The sequence below is a fragment of the Carassius carassius genome, unplaced genomic scaffold (assembly GCF_963082965.1).
Source record: "Carassius carassius unplaced genomic scaffold, fCarCar2.1 SCAFFOLD_56, whole genome shotgun sequence".
NCBI classification, from domain to species: Eukaryota; Metazoa; Chordata; class Actinopteri; order Cypriniformes; family Cyprinidae; genus Carassius; species Carassius carassius.
The window spans coordinates 850795-872996 of record NW_026775126.1 but is presented as its reverse complement, the minus strand read 5'-3'; positions in this window follow the sequence as shown (position 1 = coordinate 872996).

Below are 22202 nucleotides of genomic sequence, written 5' to 3'. Positions count from 1 at the left end.
GTCACAGATGGTCACTATGTAGTTTTTATAGAGTTCTTAGCCCATTTGAGCACTTAGCTAATCACTATTAGCATGAAGTTATTCACTGCTAGCATGACTAGCATGTTGGAAGTCCAGTTTGCTAGCATGAGTCAAAAAAACCAACTGCCATGTCTGTACGATGTTCTGATGCAGAGATATAGGTCATGCAATACGGTTGCTAGGGTACTCCGTTTGGTTGCTAGGGAGTGGCTTTGCAGCTGCCAATGATGATACTCCAAAGGCTGCTTGCCAATATAAACCAAGCCCCATGTCTGTATGATGTTATGATGCTGAGATATAGATCTTGAAAAACGGTTGCTAGGGTACTCCGTTTGGTTGCTAGGGAGTGGCTTGGCAGCTGCCAATGATGATACTCCAAAGGCTACTTGCCAATATAAACCAAGCCCCATGTCTGTATGATGTTCTGATACGGAGATATATATCTTGAAAAAAGGTTGCTAGGGTACTCTATTTGGTTGCTGGGGAGTGGCCTGTTACCTTAACTTAGAATCTTGCAGTCAACATAAACGTGAATGTACTGGAGGGTAAATAGTGTTTATAATAGAAAAAGGTTATTATATTTATTTAGATTTGTTTCCTTGTTGCAGAGTATTTTTTGTTAGTGTAAATACTAATGTACATAATTATTTTTGTTAATAAAACGTTTGGTTGTTCAGCATTACACAGTCTCAGGTGTTTTTCTTTTTTTTTTTCTTTTAAGAGTGCATTTGAGAATGGGGTATGGGGTTGTCCCCACCAAAGCTGAGACCAAACCTACGCCCATGAAATGACTAAATATTGAAATACAAAAAGGACAGCCACGTAGTTTCACAGATCTTTGGACTTCTACAATTACTTACATTCCTCCATTCAAGTTAGATTTAACTACATTTATACGGTGTTTTTACTTTGTGAATTATTTTTGATTATTATGATCGATCGTATTTTATTTTCACTATAGGCTACATGCAATGTATGAAGACACATGCTGGCATCTGTTTTAACTAAAAACTTTTTATATAAACTAAATATATTTAATATTTATTTCTGAATTACATTAAATAATAAATAGAAAATTATAGACCCCATTTTATTGATGTTATGTTGAACTATTCTTGTACATTCTCAGATCTCTCAGATCTGTATTCAGTAAGATCGTTTGAGATGCCAGACGCCTCTCCCTGAACGAGGACGAGAACAGACAGCAGCAGTCATCCTCTAACCGTGTCTGTGCCAGTTGTTCACGTGTCTGAGTGAACTGACACGAAGCAGGGTATTCTTACTTCCACCAGCACAGAGCGGAAGCTGTGTGACGTCATGTGAAAGGGTCTCTAAGTGTGTGCTTTTAGAAGAAATGTGTAGCATAGTAAACTGAAAAGAGTACGCCAAAAGTACAGGAAGTGTGTTTTCGAGGTGTGGATTCACATGAGTGATATTTCCCACAGATCTTTGACAAAGTCCATTTATATTCTTTGGCTTTGAAGGATTTAGAACTACAAACACAAATAAAGAGAACTACAAACATGGCGGATGTTTGTGAGCCAGACGGTTAGCCGAGACACCGGGAATATAACCTGGTGAAAACTCTTTTTTTTTTTATGCTTTCTTGTATTTCACCAGTAATAACACTGTGAACTTTTAAAAATCATACGAACATCTCAACAGCAGAACTTTTTTTTTTGCCATTTCCTGGTAAATACTAATACTATAATTAAATAATGGTAATCACAAACTAACCATGGCTTTGTTATTCTATAGTTTAACCATGATATTGTAGGAAAACTGTGGTTATACAAATTGTACTCAAAAGGGACGAAAAGAAAAACAACAACAAAAAACATTTTCATAAAATAAAGTAAAATAAAATATCTGAAAACACTAGTGAAGGAGACTGACATTAACTCTTTACTCACCAGAGACTGTGACTCTGAAAATCTTGGATCTGGTCTCTCTGCTGGTGAGTATTAGTTGATAGAGTCCAGAGTCTGTGGTTCTGCTGTTTGTGATGGTCAGAGATCCAGTCTGACGATCCAGATTCAGTCTGTCTCTGAATCTCTCTTCAGCATCGTATAAAGAGCTCTCTTTAGTCTCTACATCAAATTTAGCCAGGAGGATGTCTTTATCTCCAAACATCCACAGCATCAGATCATCTCTGTGTATTAGAGATTCATCAGGGTCTAGAGTGACAGATTCTCCCTCCATCACTGACACTGACTTCACTTCACCTGTCCCACTGATCACACCTGGAGAACACACACAAACAGATTCTCAGAGACATTAACTTACAAAACTACACGCTACCCCTAACAATCTGACTTTATTTATATTACACATCTTTACATCTGCTAATTCTAGTTCATGATAAAGCCCACAAAGAGTCTTGAGCTGATAATACAGGAAGCTGTAACCTCACACATGCTTCAGTCTGGCAACAAGATAACAGGAACAGGAAATGAACAGGAAATGGTGCGATGATGCTCCATGAAGCCACACGTCCCAGGAATCAGACTGAAATGGTCTGACCTTGTGCACTTCCTTATAATAAAAAAGTGCTTGTACCAAAAGCACCAATGTTACTTTTCTCAGATCATTACAATTATGTACTTTAGGAAACAACTTTCACAAATCAAAGACGTTTAACACATCAGGGTTCTTTACACTGCACATAACTCTGGGTTATCATTCTTTAGGGTTGTTTTAATGACCAAACCAAGTCCACTTTTAACCTTTTCTAAAACAATGTTTCACACTTCTAATTTCAAAAGAGGACTGGAGCATTAATGAAACCCTGCTTGGTGCTAAACCTAGACATGTGCCTCTGTTAAAAACTATAGATACTGATCTCCCATCACCTGCAGCATCATGACCCTTTAATGCAGATTTGATGTCACATTTCATTTACACATAATACAAAAATAAATAATAATAAAAAACCTTCCCTGCAGAGTTTATCTCCAGCTCACCTGAACACACCTGTCTGGAAGTCTGAAGAACACCTAGCAAGAGCTTGATTAGCTGCTTCAGGTGTGGAGCTAAACTCTGCTGGACCAAGTCTGGTGACCCCTGGTTTAGAACAACCCTGTACTGACAACCACCACACACAGAGAAAAGAAAGAAATAAAGAAAGACAGAAAGAAATAAAGAAATGTAAATACTCACTTTGGACAGTAAGATGAAATGTCTTGTATGTAGGCTTAGTTTTTCCTCTAAAGATGGTTAGTTGATATTGTCCAGCGTGTCTGATTCTGGTGTTTCTGATGGTGAGAGAGCCAGTGATTTGATCCACCAGTAACCTGCCTCTGAATCCCTCATCATCAGTGACAGAAAGTGAGGTGAAATCATTCTCTCTCGTTATGTGAGATATTAAAGAGCCTTTAGGTCCGAAACTCCACAGTATGGGATCATCATTGAGTAATTGAGTAAGATTGGTGTGTAGAGTGACAGAATCTCCCTCTGTAGTGGCTATTTGTCCTTATAACTTAAAACTAATAACACCTTTCTCCTCAAATGGCCACTGAGGCTACGTCATGGGTTAGGCTTTACGCATGGTTAGAGGTACCAAAAAATAAACTAATGTCCATAGCAAAAGATGAGTTCGCTGAGGTTTATTTACACATATAAGCAAGCTCACAGACATTTCCTGCTGCTTCTCTCACGCTGTGGTAAAAAATCATATGCCCTCGCAGCCCTGCTGGTTCCTCCCACCTTGACCTATTTATGCAAATTAACATAGCACCACGTGACCAATAAATGACAATGTAAATAAACAAAAAAAATAAGCATAAAAATGCAAAATAAAGCAAGTTAACCTTTAGCAAGAAAAGAAAATAAATAAATTAAGACTATAACTTAAGCCAAAATAAACAAAGTGCAAAATAGCTCCAACAACCCAGCCCCTAATTGTGACGGTAATTTACCCACAATTAACCTTAGCTTTTAGCACAAAGGAGCTATTTCCTGATTATAACCTAAGCACTAAGCTTGAATCTTGCATCTTCAGATTTTCCATACCTGCAAAAAACAAATAGATAGAAAACAGAGATAGAAGAGAAAATGAGATGCATAGTCAATTGTTAGCCTCCAAGAGAAGACAGAGCTTGGTTATTGGTCTGTCCAGGATGCTGGTCTTCGTTTGGACCTTCACAGAGCGGACCAGTCCTCTTAAGTCAGCTGTGGTACTTAGAACTCTGCCCATCATCCATGAACCTCTTGGAGCTGTAGCATCAGCGATTACAACAATATCTCCTGGGATGAAGTTTCTTTTTTGCTTTGTCCATTTTTGTCTTTCTTGCATTACAAGCAAATACTCTGATGTCCACCTTTTCCAGAAAAGCTCCGCAATGTACTGCACTTGCCTCCATCTCCTCTTAATGTACAGGTCAGATTTTTCGAACAGACCTGGTGGCAGAATGGGCTTGCCTTTCAGCAGGAGAATGTGATTTGGAGTGAGCGCTTCAAAGTCATTGGGATCTTCTGAGACCTTAGTTATTGGCCGGTCATTGAGTATTGCTTCTACCTCACAAAACAGTGTTTGCAGGCCTTCCTCATCCAGCAGTTGATGTCCAACAACAGAGGTAAGTACACTGCGCACAGAGCGAATCAGACGCTCCCAAACGCCACCTTGGTGAGATGCAGCTGGGGTGTTAAAACTCCACGTCACTCCTTCCTGCACAAAAGTCCTTTCAATTTTAGAGTGATTTAAAGCAGCCAGAGCCTGCCTTAGCTCCTTCTTCGCACCAACAAAATTTGTGCCGTTATCTGACCTCATACTTGTCACAGGTCCTCTTCTGCAAATAAATCTTCGCACAGCATTGATGCAGGAGTCTGTGTCGAGGGAGTGCGCCACCTCCAGATGTATTGCGCGGCTGCTCAGACAGGTAAATATCACTCCATATCGCTTCAGCACAGTTCTCCCTCTCCTCACATCCAATGGTCCAAAATAGTCCACTCCCGCATTTGTAAAGGGTGCGTTATCAGGCACAACTCGTTCCTCTGGTAAATCAGACATTTTCTGTTCTCCAAGTTTTCCTCTGTACCTTCTGCACACTGTACATTGTGAGAGAATCTTCCTGGCCGCAGAGTTGGCATTTATAATCCAATACTTCTGTCTCAATCTGTGCAGCATGTGATTGCGTCCAGCATGTCCAAGTTGGTAATGGATGTCACGTAATATGAGCTGGGAAACATGCAGATCCTTCGACAGAATCACAGGATGTTTTACCTCCAACGGCAGAGCAGATTTAGACAGGCGTCCACCAACTCTGAGGATGCCATCTTTGATGAAGGGGTCAAGGCGATACAGAGGGCTGTCTTTGGAAACAGTCTTTGGGTCATGTTTTAGTGAGGAAATTTCAGTGCTGAATCTTTGGTTTTGTGCAATCTGAATTATTGCCTTTTCGGCTTCCTCCAAGCGCTCTGATGTCAAGCTGGATCTTCCAAGTGCGGCTTTGAATATTTTAAGCTCCTTTTCCACATTTTCATTCTGCTTGACCACATATTCTTTCCTCTTTCGGCTCAAAAGTAAAAGTCTTTCTTTCAGCTCCAACAACCAGGCCACTGATGTTTTAAGCTTTCTCCAGGATGAGAAATAGTGAATGAGCCGACTGAGGGAATTGTCACTGTGTGTTGTAACAGCATTCACTTTAAGTTCCCTTTTTACCTCTGGATCATCAGATGGGATGGAAGAGGAGTCCAAGTCGAGTTTTGGCCATTCGGTGGAAGACAAATGCAAAAATTCTGGTCCTTTTAGCCATTTTCCTTTCCCAAACTCCTGAGCTCTTAGTCCTCTAGATGCTTCATCTGCAGGATTATCTTTGGTGTTTACATACCGCCACTGATCTTTGTCCGTGGCTTCTCTTATGGTGCTGACACGGTTGGCAACATATGTGTGAAAGCGCTTTGTTTCATTGAAGATATATTTGAGAACAGTAGTGCTATCAGTCCAGAAAAATGACCTTTGCAATGGCAACTGTAGCTCCTTCAACAGCATTGTGTTCACTCGAACCGCAAGCACAGCTGCAGCAAGCTCAAGGCGTGGGATGGTTAGTTGCTTTAGAGGAGCAACACGAGCCTTGCCTGTGATGAATGAAACATGCACATTGTCAGTGCTCTCCAATCTTAAGTATGAAACAGTGCCATATCCTGATTGACTGACATCTGAAAAATGATGCAGTTCTGCTTTAACTTGTGTTCCAAAGTTCTTGGGTTTGATGCACCGTTCCACTTTAAATCCACTCATATGCTGAAGTTCAGAGAGCCATTCAGACCAATATCTGGAGACAGCACTGGGGACTGGCTCATCCCATTTGAAGTTCATTCTACACAGCTCCTGTAACAGTAACTTGGCAGGGATTATGAAAGGAGACAGAAAACCCAGTGGATCATAGAGAGAGCTCACCACAGAAAGGATGCCCCTCCTGGTGTGTGGACGTTCTTGCACTGCAGTCCTGAAGCTGAACATGTCTCCTTGAACGCACCATTGCATCCCCAGAGCTCTTTCCACAGGGAGTTGGTTCCTGTCCAAATCCATGTTCTCCAAACCCACTGCTCTGATATTGATGGGAATAAGTGTAAACACATTTTGGCTATTTGTGACCCACTTTTGGAGATGGAAGCCGCCCTTTTTACAGAGAGATGTTAGTCCATGTATGAGCTTCACTGCATCTTCCTCTGTCACAGTGGACTTGAGACAGTCATCCACATAAAAATTTGTTTTGACTGTGCTGAGGACGTCGGGTGAGTATTGCAGTGCATTAGCCTCAGCAGTTCTTCTCAGTGCATAGTTTGAGCAGCTTGGAGAGGATACAGCTCCAAACAAATGCACGCACATCCTGTATTTCTCTGGCTCCGTTGTAGCATCTCCATTGGGCCACCAAAAAAAGCGCAAGAAGTTGACATGCTTGTGTGGAACCCGGACCTGATGGAACATGGCGTTGATATCAGCCATAACAGCGATGGGCTCTTCTCTAAACTGGAGGAGGACACCGATTAGCGTGTTAGTGAAGTCTGGGCCCTGCAGGAGCTGGCTGTTTAATGATGTACCTTTGTAAGTACAGCTGCAATCAAACACAACACGCAGTTTCCCTTTGGTTGGGTGATGTACACCATGATGAGGAATGTACCACACCTTTCCTTGTTTTGGAGTGGGCTCATTTGTGGGAACCTTTTCTGCATATCCTTGCTCCAACATGTTATTGAGGAAATCAATATACTGAGCTTTGAATGAAATATCTTTGTTAAATCTCCTCTTCAGGCTTTGGAGTCTTTGTAATGCAATGCAGCGATTATTTGGCAAAACAGGATCTTCAACTCTGAAAGGTAAGTCAATATAATAATGTTCATTGTTAAGCACTGTTGTATCCTTCACAATTTTCATGAATTTAATGTCTTCTCTTGACATCTCAAGTTGTTCATCATATGTTCTTTCAGCAAAGCCATGATTGTACTGCTGCACCAACATATTTTCCAAGTGCTCCACAGATATATGATTAGCAGTTACGACAGTGCATCCTAATTTGACACCACCACCTCCAGAGTCTCCAACACGAAGAGGCCCGTTTATGACCCAGCCAACTCTGGTCCTCACTGCATACGGTCCACCATATTGACTGTTTATTAGTTCCCATGGCTCCAAAACTTTGGGAGAGTCAGTTCCAATGAGCAAGTCCACATCTGCATCTACTTCATGTAGCCTAATGCTACTCAAATACGCCCACTTGGCAACATCCTCCTGACATGGCACATTGACTTTGGATACAGGCATTTCTGTTTGTGTCAGAACAGATGGCAACTTAATAAAACCAGACACCTCCAGACCAATTATCACATTGGTATTAATGGTTTTAGTCTGTCCCATTGTCTTTAATAGTATGTTACAGTTTTTACCTGATACTCCCAGCCTTTCAGCCAGACTTGCAGTGCAGAAGGTACCAGAGCTCCCAGGGTCCAAGAAAGCGTAAGTGTGCACAACTTTATTACTTTTCTGACTTTTCACCTGCACAGCCACAATGGAGAAAACAGCAGTATCCTCTTCACCAGCCCCAATATGACCACATGTCTGCTGCTGGTCGGGTAAAATGCTCACAGTTTCTTTGGAGGTTATCCTTGAAGTATCCTCCTTCTCCACATGCAGGACAGATGGGTGTTTCCTGTGACACACTTCACAATCCAAACGACTCATACAGTCTTTGCTTGTGTGTCCATATTTCAAGCACCCAAAACAAACACCTTTCTCCTTTAGAAAGTGAATCTTGTCCTGTTGTGTCTTTCCTTTAAACTGAAAGCATTTTTCCAGAGTGTGATTGGTGAAATGGCAGAACAGACATTTGAGCTGGTTACTGTGTGCTGTTAAGTTTTCTTTTTCTTTATGTCCATCCTTTATTGCATTGATGCTGGTGGCAAAGGTACCACTTTTCTTTTTCTGCTTAACTTGAGTAGATAGCTTTGTGTGGCTGGCTGGGAAAACATCATTAATATTTCCAAACAGCGGGTCTGAAACAATTTTGACTTGTTTTTCAATAAAATTTACAAAATCAACAGACACTGCTCTGCTTCCAGTTTGTTCCAGTATGTCACATGCCACATTTCTCCACTTTTCCCTAAGTTTGTATGGGAGTTTCATTAGGATTGTCCTGAGGTTAGCTGGCATGTCCAACTCCTTCATGTACTTTATATGATGTACTATATTGGAGCAACCTCGAAGGAACAAAGCAAATGACTGCAGAGCATTAACATCCTCAGGTTTTATTGAGGGCCAGTTGTTGATTTTGTCCATATAAGCAGAAGAGATTTTGTGTTCACTGCCAAAATGTTCAATCAAAAGTGTTTTTGCTCTTTGGTAACCAGGTTTAGAGGGCAGATGCTGACAACTTCTTACAATGTCTCTTGGTTGCCCCCTAGTGTACTGTTCTAGGAAGTACAAACAATCACTAAAATTTTGAGTTTTATCCTCAATACAATTTTCAAAGGCTCTGAGAAAAGATTTAAAATACAGGGGATCACCATCAAATACAGGTATATTTCTCATAGGCAGAGCAGAGGCTGTGTTTTGTTGGACCAACAGGGCAGTAATTTCATTTTGACGCTGCATGATGTTCAAAATGTCCGAAGAGTTGGTGGATTGATTATTGTCATGAGCATTTTGCAAAACCAGTGGTCGCGTACTTTGTCTTTGAGAAACAGGAATGACATTAGGTATGGGTGGTTGTATTACAACATGTTTGGGTTTAACACCAACAGAGACAGAATTTAATAAGCAACTGGAGGAAGATTCAGAGTTTTCATTGGTGGGCCCAAAACATTCAGCATTTGGATTTAGTTCATATTTTCCTGGAACTTCTGACCTTTCCAAGTAAGAGTTCATGCCATCTGATGTTGTAGATGCACATTTTGACACTTTAGAGCCACACTTTGAATTTATTTCCAAAACCTTCAATTTTGCATTTGTCACCTTTAATTCTGCATCCAGAGCAAGTTGTTCCTTTTCTCTCCTTAAACGTTCCCGTTTCTTTCGTAATTTCTCTTGGTCCTTTTCCTGTTTCCTTCTTGATTCCTCTTGTTCAAGTCTTACTTGTTCCTCCTGCGCCTCCAAAATGTGCCTTTGTTTTAAAGCAGCCATGCGCTCCTGTAATGCTGCTTTATCTGCTTGCGCTAATATTTTTGCAGATGCACTGGATGAAGTTCTTGACAGTTTAGAGCCAGCTTTTGAGCGCGCTGCAGAACCTTTATTGGATACACTGTCCTCAGGCCTAATATCAGCTTGATTATCAGGTGGTTTGATTGGAAGTTCATATGAATGGCCTGCATTTGATAACCACCCTTTGACATCATCAATAAAATTTGAAAACAGATTTTCCTTTTGTTCAAAATATTTATCTTGTTTTTCTTTTTCATCCTGAGGTATATTCAGTGACACAAATGACAAATGATGTTGTTTTGCCTCATTAACACATGTTATCATTTGATCCAAAAGAGACTTGACTGCGTCAATATTGTCTGCAGAATGCATCAATTTATCCATTTGATTCATGCACAATTTGGCTTGTCTGCATTTTGTCGATCTCTTTTCCTGACACGTTTGCATGAAAAACATCATTCCTTTAGCAGTAAAACTTGTGCGCCTCTTTATCAAAAGCGCCGTGTCACTTGTGGCTTTGGATGCAACGTCAGACATTTTTATGGCTATTGATGTTGACCAGGTGCACACACAGTTATTTGCCAAGGTTGAATAAAGCACGTACCTTGTGGAATTTTGTTTGCAGCGGTGGTTGTCTTTGCGCACGGTGTTGAATGCGCGCGATCGTGCGCGTCACATGTGAAGGCTTTGGGCCAGCTTTTGCGAATCTAATTGCAACAAACATCAATCCTCCACTCCGTGAATGCAGATCCAGCGCTCCAGTAGCGTCACCGTTATCCAGTACGGTGTCCAGGAAAGCTTTACACTGTCGGATTACTTGATGTTTGTGCTGCATCTAGCCGCGCTTCCGCCACTCCTAGGCCCAGCGTTATCTCGAGCATCCAGGTGCGTAATCCACTTTCAAAGGGGTAATCCAGCAACCAACGAGTCCAATTTCCAGGTAAACCAAAGATATACATCCAGGGGCGGGTTTTTTACTAATTGTAGTGGCTATTTGTCCTTATAACTTAAAACTAATAACACCTTTCTCCTCAAATGGCCACTGAGGCTACGTCATGGGTTAGGCTTTACGCATGGTTAGAGGTACCAAAAAATAAACTAATGTCCATAGCAAAAGATGAGTTCGCTGAGGTTTATTTACACATATAAGCAAGCTCACAGACATTTCCTGCTGCTTCTCTCACGCTGTGGTAAAAAATCATATGCCCTCGCAGCCCTGCTGGTTCCTCCCACCTTGACCTATTTATGCAAATTAACATAGCACCACGTGACCAATAAATGACAATGTAAATAAACAAAAAAAAATAAGCATAAAAATGCAAAATAAAGCAAGTTAACCTTTAGCAAGAAAAGAAAATAAATAAATTAAGACTATAACTTAAGCCAAAATAAACAAAGTGCAAAATAGCTCCAACACCCTCCATCACTGATATATCAGTCTCTGCACCAGACACACCTGGAGGAAGAAGAAGAAGAAGAAGAAGAGTTCACAGGGATAGATGAAACTGATACCACACCTGTAACCTCACGAAACAGATTCAACAGAAATCATTGTGTGATTATTGATCGGATTACTGAAGATGACAGATGGACAGATCATTGAGCACCTAAAACATACGCTGTGCAACAGCTCTGAACATTTCCTGCACAAAAATACTTCTTCTGAATTGCCTCATTTTCTACTCTGCCAGTAAAAATAAATAATTAATAAATAAAGTTTTAAAAGTTCAATAAATGTTTGAATAAGATCTTGTCTGCATCTTGAATAAAGCTGTATCTGTCTTTACTGCAAATAACACACAAAGTACACTCATATTACAGACAAATGCATATTCAATTTACAAAGAACAGCTTCTACAGACAGATGCATGATGTTTAATATTATAATTTACAGGAAAAGGCTTGATGAATAATTTCTTTAAGTGAAACACTTGGGACAATGTTTCAAAACCTTCATTCCAGAAGGATTCCTAGCATAAGAAATTAAATCAAAAGGATCGTAATATTCAAACTAAGGAATAAATATGTATATTATTTTACTGAGTATGCCTACAGTAAAAACTTGTAAATAAATAAGTAAATGCCAGAAAATAATAACTTTCTTCTTTTTTTTAAACAAGTGAACCAGAAAAGAAAAAAAATTATCAAAAATAAAACAATAAAACAAAAATGACTTTTACAATTATTTATAGATATCTTTAAAATCTGATGACTTCTCTTTTTGATTTGAAGAGTTTTACCTCACTCCACTACTGAATAAAGTTGGGTTTAGACTTTAACTATCTGCAGATTCTGCACCTGTGAACAAAAAACTTCCCAAGACATGACAATAAATAAATATATCCAAACTCTACACAAAATAATACACCCTACAGTACAGAGTACTCAATACATACCGGATTTTGCGGGAAAAGCAGCACAGGTACAGGCACGGCTGACGATTTCAGAAGTGGTTTTGTTTTTCCAATCTTTGCCTCGTAATCGTCTGGACTGAAATGTTCACTGCACATCCGATATTGCAAGAGTTTTTCCTTTGGTGTATTTATATCCCAAACAATAGCGAGCAGCCATAACTGCAATCGCTCAGAATCATGTACTGGGAATCGGTGAAATGCTACTGGTGCATCTTCCTTTGACGCCCGCGCGCGTAACCTTACAGTTTTACATATGTTTAAGCATCCAGGGTAGATGCAGGCCAGAACCATTTTAAGCCTAATAAAAAACTTAAGTATAGCTAAATCAAATAACTCTTCACGGAAATCCCGAGTGGAGTTTTGTTTTGCTCTGCTCTCTGGCTGCGCTGGCGCGTTCGTTCTACGTCACGACGCTTCCTACGATACGCCATACGTCATACGCCGACATCCTTCTCCCGTGAACGCGCGTCGACCGTGGCCGGAAGCCAGATATTTTCGTTTATAAAGTTTAAAATATGTATATTTTTACGACAAAACCGCACGGATTACCATCAAGAGGCCTTCGTTTACCCCCCTGGAGCCGGATGGATTACTTTTGAGAAGGATGCATGCACATTTCGGAACTTCAAAGAGGTGAGCCCCATAGCTACATATTATAACCACTGAAAGATCTAAAACATTTTCTAAAATAACTGAAAATGTGTTCGTCTGAAAAAAGATTGACATATGCATCTCGAATGGCTTGAGGGTGAGTAAATCATGGCTTGAATATCATTTTTAGGCGAACTATTCCTTTAACTTCCTTTTAACTCTAAATAAATAAATAAATACATTATAATGAGGTTTATAACCTCTGTAAGAACTGCTTAGTATATTCTGCAAAGTTAAAGAGTTTATGCCAACAGAAATCAAGTTATCAAGAAATTGAATTAGTTAATGTTTCCCTATCAAGTGATCTGTTGAGGGCAGATTGACCAATTCTCAGAAGTTACATTACTGTAACTGAGCTGTTTTTTTTTTATCTTTTCTCTAGAATCTTTATCTTACTATCACTGTTTTTTAAAGTGGTAAAATATAACTTAATTCACACCATATTTCTGATATTATCGATCAATCTTATCAGATTAACTTTGATCGTTCACTTTTATTTTATATCCGTGAGTGCAGTACACCTGCAAAGCGTTAGCACTCGTTAGCTTGTCATTAGCGTTTTCATTCGAACCTATCGCTGTTTTCTTTTCTCCTCTCCCTCGCTCCAGTTTTCACAAGTTCATCAAACAACCGCAGTAAGAATTTTCATCAAGCACGGTGAGTAATGGCTTCTCCTATCATTGTTTCTTGCACCTCTTGCCACATGTACAGTTTATCTATCTCTGTCGCTGATGAGGGATTCACATGTGATAAATGCAGGGAAATAGTTAGGCTGACAGAGAAGATTTCAGAATTAGAGACACGCATCCAAACTTTAATTGAGGATAGTAAAAATATTAGGGCTCTAGATACGGCTTTGGATGCGTCTAGCTCAGGGATTCCTGTACATTGTTCGGTTCCGGAAACAGAGCCCCAGCAGCAGGGCAACTGGGTGACGGTGAGGCAGCGTAGTCGTGGGTCAAAACACCGCTCTTCTGTTCTGATCAAAACATTAAACAGGTTCTCCCCACTCAGTGATGCACCCACTGAGAAACCTGATGAAAGTGCTCTAGTTATTGGTGATTCTATTGTACGGAACGTGAATATAGAGACACCAGCCACCATAGTCAAATGTTTACCGGGAGCCAGAGCGCCTGACATCTTGGCAAATTTAAAAGTGCTGGCTAATGCTAAACGCAAATACAGTAAGATTGTTATTCATGCCGGCGCTAATGATGTTCGACTTCGCCAGTCGGAGACCAGTAAAAATAACATTAAAGAGGTGTGTGAACTTGCAAGCACGATGTCAGACACTGTAATATGCTCTGGTCCCCTCCCTGCTTACCGTGGTGTTGAGATGCATAGCTGACTGTCATCACTCAATGGCTGGATGTCTAAGTGGTGCCCACAGAATAACATAGGTTTCATAGACAATTGGACGAGCTTTTGGGGCAGACCTGACCTGTTTAAAAGAGATGGTCTTCATCCCTGCTGGGGTGGCGCCACTCTTCTCTCTAGAAATTTGGCAAATAGTCTTAGTGTTTATACTTGACTAACTGGGGCCCAGGTCAGGAAGCAGACAGACTGGCTAAACCGACCGTCTGCTAGCTGCCTCCCGTCACAGAGGTCAGTTAATTCTCAGCACATAGAGACTCTTTCACCTAGATATCACACTATAGAGACTGTGTCTGTTCCCCGAACTAGAAAAAACAAAAAACGTCCAAACCAAGTTAAGATTAACAATTTATTTGAGGTTCAACAAATAAAAAACAGAATCAATATGGATAAACAAATGATAAAGCTTGGCTTTATTGAATATCAGATCCCTTTCTACGAAAACACTTTTTGTAAATAATATGATCACTGATCATAATATAGATGTACTCTGTTTGACAGAAACCTGGCTAAAACCTGATGATTACATTATTTTAAATGAGTCCAGCCCCCAAGATTACTGTTATAAACATGAGCCGCGTCTAAAAGGCAAAGGTGGAGGTGTTGCTTCAATTTATAACAACGTTTTCAGGATTTCTCAAAGGGCAGGCTTCAAGTATAACTCGTTTGAAGTAATGGTGCTTCATATAACATTATCCAGAGAAACAAATGTTAATGATAAATCCCCTGTTATGTTTGTACTGGCCACTGTATACAGGCCACCAGGGCACCATACAGACTTTATTAAAGAGTTTGGTTATTTTACATCCGAGTTAGTTCAGGCTGCAGATAAAGTCTTAATAGTTGGTGATTTTAATATCCATGTTGATAAGGAAAAAGATGCATTGGGATCAGCATTTATAGACATTCTGAACTCTATTGGTGTTAGACAACACGTTTCAGGACCTACTCATTGTCGAAATCATACTCTAGATTTAATACTGTCACATGGAATTGATGTTGATAGTGTTGAAATTATTCAGCCAAGTGATGATATCTCAGATCATTATTTAGTTCTGTGCAAACTTCATATAGCCAAAATTGTAAATCCTACTTCTTGTTACAAGTATGGAAGAACCATCACTTCTAACACAAAAGACTGCTTTTTAAGTTATCTTCCTGATGTATCCAAATTCCTTAGCATATCCAAAACCTCAGAACAACTTGATGATGTAACAGAAACTATGGACTCTCTCTTTTCTAGCACTTTAAATAAAGTTGCTCCTTTACGCTTAAGGAAGGTTAAGGAAAACAGTTTGACACCATGGTATAATGAGCATACTCGCACCCTAAAGAGAGCAGCCCGAAAAATGGAGCGCAGCTGGAGGAAAACAAAACTAGAGGTATTTCGTATTACTTGGCGGGAAAGTAACATATCCTACAGAAAAGCATTAAAAACTGCTAGATCCGATTACTTTTCTTCTCTTTTAGAAGAAAACAAACATAACCCCAGGTATTTATTCAATACAGTGGCTAAATTAACGAAAAATAAAGCCTCAACAAGTGTTGACATTTCCCAACATCACAGCAGTAATGAATTTATGAACTACTTTACTTCTAAAATCGATACTATTAGAGATAAAATTGCAACCATTCAGCCGTCAGCTACAGTATCACATCAGACAGTGCACTATAGACCCCCTGAGGAACAGTTCCACTCATTCTCTACTATAGGAGAGGAAGAATTGTATAAACTTGTTAAATCATCTAAACCAACAACATGTATGTTAGACCCTATACCATCTAAGCTCCTAAAAGAGGTGCTTCCAGAAGTCATAGATCCTCTTCTGACTATTATTAATTCCTCATTGTCATTAGGATATGTCCCCAAAACCTTCAAACTGGCTGTTATTAAGCCTCTCATCAAAAAAACACAGCTTGACCCCAAAGAACTAGTTAATTATAGACCAATCTCGAATCTCCCTTTTCTGTCCAAGATACTAGAAAAGGTGGTATCCACACAATTATATTCCTTCTTAGAGAAAAATGGTATATGTGAGGATTTCCAGTCAGGATTTAGACCGTATCATAGTACTGAGACTGCTCTCCTTAGAGTTACAAATGATCTGCTCTTATCATCTGATCGTGGGTGTATCTCTCTATTAGTTTTATTGGATCTTAGTGCTGCGTTTGACACAATTGACCACAACATTCTTTTGCATAGACTTGAACACTTTGTTGGCATCAGTGGAAGTGCATTAGCATGGTTTAAATAGTACTTATATGACCGCCATCAGTTCGTAGCAGTGAATGAAGATGTTTCCTACCAATCACAAGTGCAGTATGGAGTACCTCAAGGCTCAGTACTAGGACAGCTACTCTTCACGCTTTATATGTTACCCTTGGGAGATATCATCAGGAAACATGGTGTTAGCTTTCACTGTTATGCTGATGATACTCAGCTCTATATTTCTTCGCAGCCCGGTGAAACACACCAATTTGAAAAACTAATGGATTGCTTAGTCGATATAAAAAACTGGATGACAAGTAATTTCTTACTGCTAAATTCTGAAAAAAACAGAGGTGTTAATTATAGGACCTAAAAACTCCGCTTGTAATAACCTAGAACACTGTCTAAGACTTGATGGTTGCTCTGTCAATTCTTCGTCATCAGTTAGGAACCTAGGTGTGCTATTTGATCGCAATCTTTCCTTAGAAAGCCACGTTTCTAGCATTTGTAAAACTGCATTTTTCCATCTCAAAAATATATCTAAATTACGGCCTATGCTCTCAATGTCAAATGCAGAAATGTTAATCCATGCTTTTATGACCTCAAGGTTAGATTATTGTAATGCTTTATTGGGTGGTTGTTCTGCACGCTTAGTAAACAAACTACAGCTAGTCCAAAATGCAGCAGCAAGAGTTCTTACTAGAACCAGGAAGTATGACCATATTAGCCCGGTCCTGTCAACACTGCACTGGCTCCCTATCAAGCATCGTATAGATTTTAAAATATTGCTTATTACCTATAAAGCCCTGAATGGTTTAGCACCTCAGTATTTGAATGAGCTCCTTTTACATTATAATCCTCTACGTCCACTACGTTCTCAAAACTCAGGCAATTTGATAATACCTAGAATATCAAAATCAACTGCGGGCGGCAGATCCTTTTCCTATTTGGCGCCTAAACTCTGGAATAACCTACCTAACATTGTTCGGGAGGCAGACACACTCTTGCAGTTTAAATCTAGATTAAAGACCCATCTCTTTAACCTGGCATACACATAACATACTAATATGCTTTTATTATCCAAATCCGTTAAAGGATTTTTAGGTTGCATTAATTAGGTAAACCGGAACCGGAAACCCTTCCCATAACACCCTATGTACTTGCTACATCATTAGAAGAATGGCATCTACGCTAATATTTGTCTGTTTCTCTTTTGTTCCGAGGTCACCGTGGCCACCAGATCCAGTCTGTGTCCAGATCAGAGGGTCACTGCAGTCACCCGGATCCAGTACGTATCCAGACCAGATGCTTGATCAGCACCTAGAAAGGACCTCTACATCCCTGAAAGACAGCGGAGACCAGGACAACTAGAGTCCCAGATACAGATCCCCTGTAAAGACCTTGTCTAAGAGGAGCACCAGGACAAGACGACAGGAAACAGATGATTCTTCTGCACAATCTGACTTTGCTGCAGCCTGGAATTGAACTACTGGTTTCGTCTGGTCAGAGGAGAACTGGCCCCCCAACTGAGCCTGGTTTCTCCCAAGGTTTTTTTCTCCATTCTGTCACCGATGGAGTTTCGGTTCCTTGCCGCTGTCGCCTCTGGCTTGCTTATTTGGGGACACTTCATCTACAGCGATATCGTTGACTTGATTGCAAATAAATGCACAGACACTATTTAATTGAACAGAGATGAGATAACTGAATTCAATGATGAACTGCCTTTAACTATCATTTTGCATTATTGACACTGTTTTCCTAATGAATGTTGTTCAGTTGCTTTGACGCAATGTATTTTGTTTAAAGCGCTATATAAATAAAGGTGACTTTGACTTTGACTTAAATGCTTACAGAATTTTCATTTTTGGCTGAACTGTCCTTTAAGTAAAAGTATTATCTTGCATACTCTAATACACTTAAGGTATTGAGAGTAAAACTGTTGGGTAGTTTAATCTACAACAATGCATCATGTTGTAAAAGACCATATTTTTGTAAAAAAAAAGAAAAGCGTAGTACTTTATATATGTACGAGTATGCTTAACGAATGTACTTTCTTACAGTCTACCTCTGATTTTTTTGAAAAATGAAAGTAACACCATTTATTTTGAGAATATTAATACATTATTGTAACTATATGAATGACTGCATATTAAGGACTCTGACGGGTCAAACAGAGCACTGTTAGCTTTCACAGAAGCAACTGAACATTTAACTGTACTATGCTAAAAAAAAAAATAATCAATTTATTCCGTTTTTATTTTCATGGTTAACTGCCTTAAAAAAAATCTGGGTTGCAAAAATTGTCTACATATGATCACCTTGGTCAAGACAATAAACTACATAAAATCGCACCTTTGTAAGATATCAGTCAGCATTTTAACTGCTATGTGTGTGTTCGTGTATTTTGTAGTTTTTCATATGTATCATTACATTATTCAAGTAAGCTCCAAGCCAGTACCTGCATTTAAAGTTGTAATCAAACAAAGGACGCAGCAAACCCGTGTAATTTACCTGGCCTTGGTATTGGCTAAGCCTGAGGTACATCACCTTCTCCACTTTGACGTAAAACATAAAAACAAAAACGAGCAGTTCTGGCTCCACCTATCCTGACAGGATTGTCCTCTCGTCAGCTCTCTTCTTGCACCGTTGCTATGCGACACATCGCTAATCGGAAACACCAGGTGGTGGAATTAGGAAATACTGTGAAGCGGAGCATCTCACGCACTTAGGAGGGCCCTTCGTGCACTTCGGAGACCTGGTCTTCGAAGTCCGTGTCTTTCGAAGTGTGCACACTCAACTTTGGGACACAGCTCACAGGAAAGTGGCCAGGTAGGGCCGAGTTCGCCCATCACTAGGTTAAGAGTGTTCGGGATATTGAACATTATATTGTTGTTTACCTGTTTTAGTGCTATGAAACTTTGCTTGCTATTAATACCATATATGCTTGAATTGATATGAAATTAAATAATTTGTAAATTGAAAGATTATGAGATGGTTTAAGATAAGATAAGAGATGGGTAATAAGCAATTGTGAAAGTTGGTTTCCTGAGTTTGATGCTGTTGTAATTAACTAAAAAGGTTAACGAGAGCGTATGCAGGGGTGAAGAAAGCAAGGTGCAACCTCAATCAGAGATGAACCAGAAGAAGAGGAAAACTGGCAGATCAAGAAGTCAACCTAATCAACTAAGAAAACACATCGTAACATATTAAGCATGAGTTACTTTCCAGCCAGGATATAGATGACCTTATGTCTACGATGGAGGTGGAATTCACCAAAAGTATAAAAAGTCTGAAGAGAGAAGATGCTGCCTTCATTAAGTGTGGAGGAAACCTGATTCCCTTAACAGCATCTCCAATAATGTTATTAGAGCTTAAAGTTTAGCTGATCTTAACTTTCAATTTCAGATTCACTCACTATATTCCATCACATGATGTTAATTAACTTAATTTAACTGCAAGTTTGGCTTATGTATCTGTCTAGTTATATATGAAACTCAAGAGTCATTCAGTGAAAAAATACAGATCATAATTAATGTTATCCACTTTTCAACTAAAACGTTTCTGGAACATTTTAATATATGATTTTACTAACACTGACTCACCTTTTAAGCTCTGACTAATTTTTTCAAGTAGTAGTCTAGCTTGCTCACTCTTTTTTATCTTGTTGTTAAACACGTGGTATCTCTAAACATATTTCTTAATCACTTTCTTTAGTGGCTCAGACTGATTGATGGATTCTTGTATTGTCATGTTTTCTTCCTCCAGTTCGTCTTTCTCTGGTGAAGAGGATCCAGGTTTTCTTCAGTGGCTCGTCTCCCAGCAGCTCCTCGATCTTCTCCACAGTTTCTCTCTTCTGCAGTGAATTGGTCAGCTTTGATGACCAGCAGAAACACACAGGGATCTGATCCACATCTCTGAAGAGTTTTTATAAGTTTATGCTGAATCTCATGATCACTCAGCTGTGTTAAACAATCCTGTGTCCCATCGTCCACAGACACTCCCAGATTCCACAGCTACGTCTTATGTGACTGAAGAAGAGCTTTTCTTTGATTTGAAAGCTTCTTTTACCAGGATTGTGTTTCCTGAAGCTCTTTTCCCAATTTCTGATCTTCCCAGTAACACCAAATTCAATCATTTAATCTCTCTGATCATGTCTATCATCATTGATAGGTGGCATAAAAAAGTGCTGCAAGACAAAAATGTACACACAATTGTGTTATTCAGCAGATTAATCTTACTACTTATTATTGTTTCTCCTCTATGTCTGATTTTCACAAAGCTCATCGCTCTGAAAAGTGAGGTGTGCTGTGATTGGCCAGCTATCCAGTGTGTTGTGATTGGCCGAATGCCTCAAGCATGTGACGGAAATGTTACGTCCCTTAACATATTGTGATGCTTTGTCTGGATGGAGTGACAAGACATAAACAAAAAACATATTATAAACGTGATTTAAACAGGATTTCTAGTCGTGTCTTCTTTTGGAAGGCAAAAACAAAGTAGTTTCAATTTCTCAACAAAACAGTATCTCACAGCCTTGAGTAAGCGATGGCCGGAGGCCTAGAGTGAGCCGCGGTCTAAGAGTTGAGCCACGGCTGGAAGCCGGAAGACATGGTCTAGAGTGTGCAGAGAATATCAGCTTGAGTGAGCAGAGAAATGCGGCTTGAGAGTGAGAAGAGCCGGGCGGCTTGAGTGAGCAGAGACCGTCAGCTTGAGTGAGCAGAGACCGGCGACTTGAGTGAGCAGAGACCGTCAGCTTGAGTGAGCAGAGACCGTCGGCTTGAGTGAGCAGAGGCGGGCGACTTGACATTTACATTACATTTATTCATTTAGCTGACGCTTTTATCCAAAGCGACTTACAATTGCTATATATGTCAGAGGTCGCACGCCTCTGGAGCAACTAGGGGTTAAGTGTCTTGCTCAGGGACACACTGGCGGTTCACAGTGGATTCGAACCCGGGTCTCCCACACCACAGGCATGCGTCTTATCCACTGCGCTAACACCACCCACTTGAGTGAGCAGAGACCGGTGGCTTGAGTGAGCAGAGACCGTCGGCCTGAGTGAGCAGAGATGGGTGGCTTGAGTGAGCAGAGACCAGCGACTTGAGTGAGCAGAGACTGGTGGCTTGAGTGAGCAGAGGCGGGCGGCTTGAGTGAGCAGAGACCGTCGGCTTGACATTTACATTACATTTATTAATTTAGCTGACGCTTTTATCCAAAGCGACTTACAATTGCTATATATGTGGCTATATATGAGTGACCGGTGGCTTGAGTGAGCAGAGATGGGCGGCTTGAGTGAGCAGAGACAGGCGACTTGAGTGAGCAGAGGCGGGCGGCTTGAGTGAGCAGAGACCGGTGGCTTGAGTGAGCAGAGACCGGTGGCTTGAGTGAGCAGAGACCGTCGGCTTGAGTGAGCAGAGACCGGCGACTTGAGTGAGCAGAGACGGGCGGCTTGAGTGAGCAGAGACCGGTGGCTTGAGTGAGCAGAGACCGTCGGCTTGAGTGAGCAGAGACCGGCGACTTGAGTGAGCAGAGACCGGTGGCTTGAGTGAGCAGAGACCGTCGGCTTGAGTGAGCAGAGACCGGCGACTTGAGTGAGCAGAGACGGGCGGCTTGAGTGAGCAGAGACGGGCGGCTTGAGTGAGCAGAGACCGGTGGCTTGAGTGAGCAGAGGCGGGCGGCTTGAGTGAGCAGAGACCGGCGACTTGAGTGAGCAGAGACGGGTGGCTTGAGTGAGCAGAGACGGGTGGCTTGAGTGAGCAGAGACGGGCGGCTTGAGTGAGCAGAGATCAGCGGCTTGAGTGAGCAGAGACCATCAGCTTGAGTGAGCAGAGACCGGCGACTTGAGTGAGCAGAGGCGGGCGGCTTGAGTGAGCAGAGGCGGGCGACTTGAGTGAGCAGA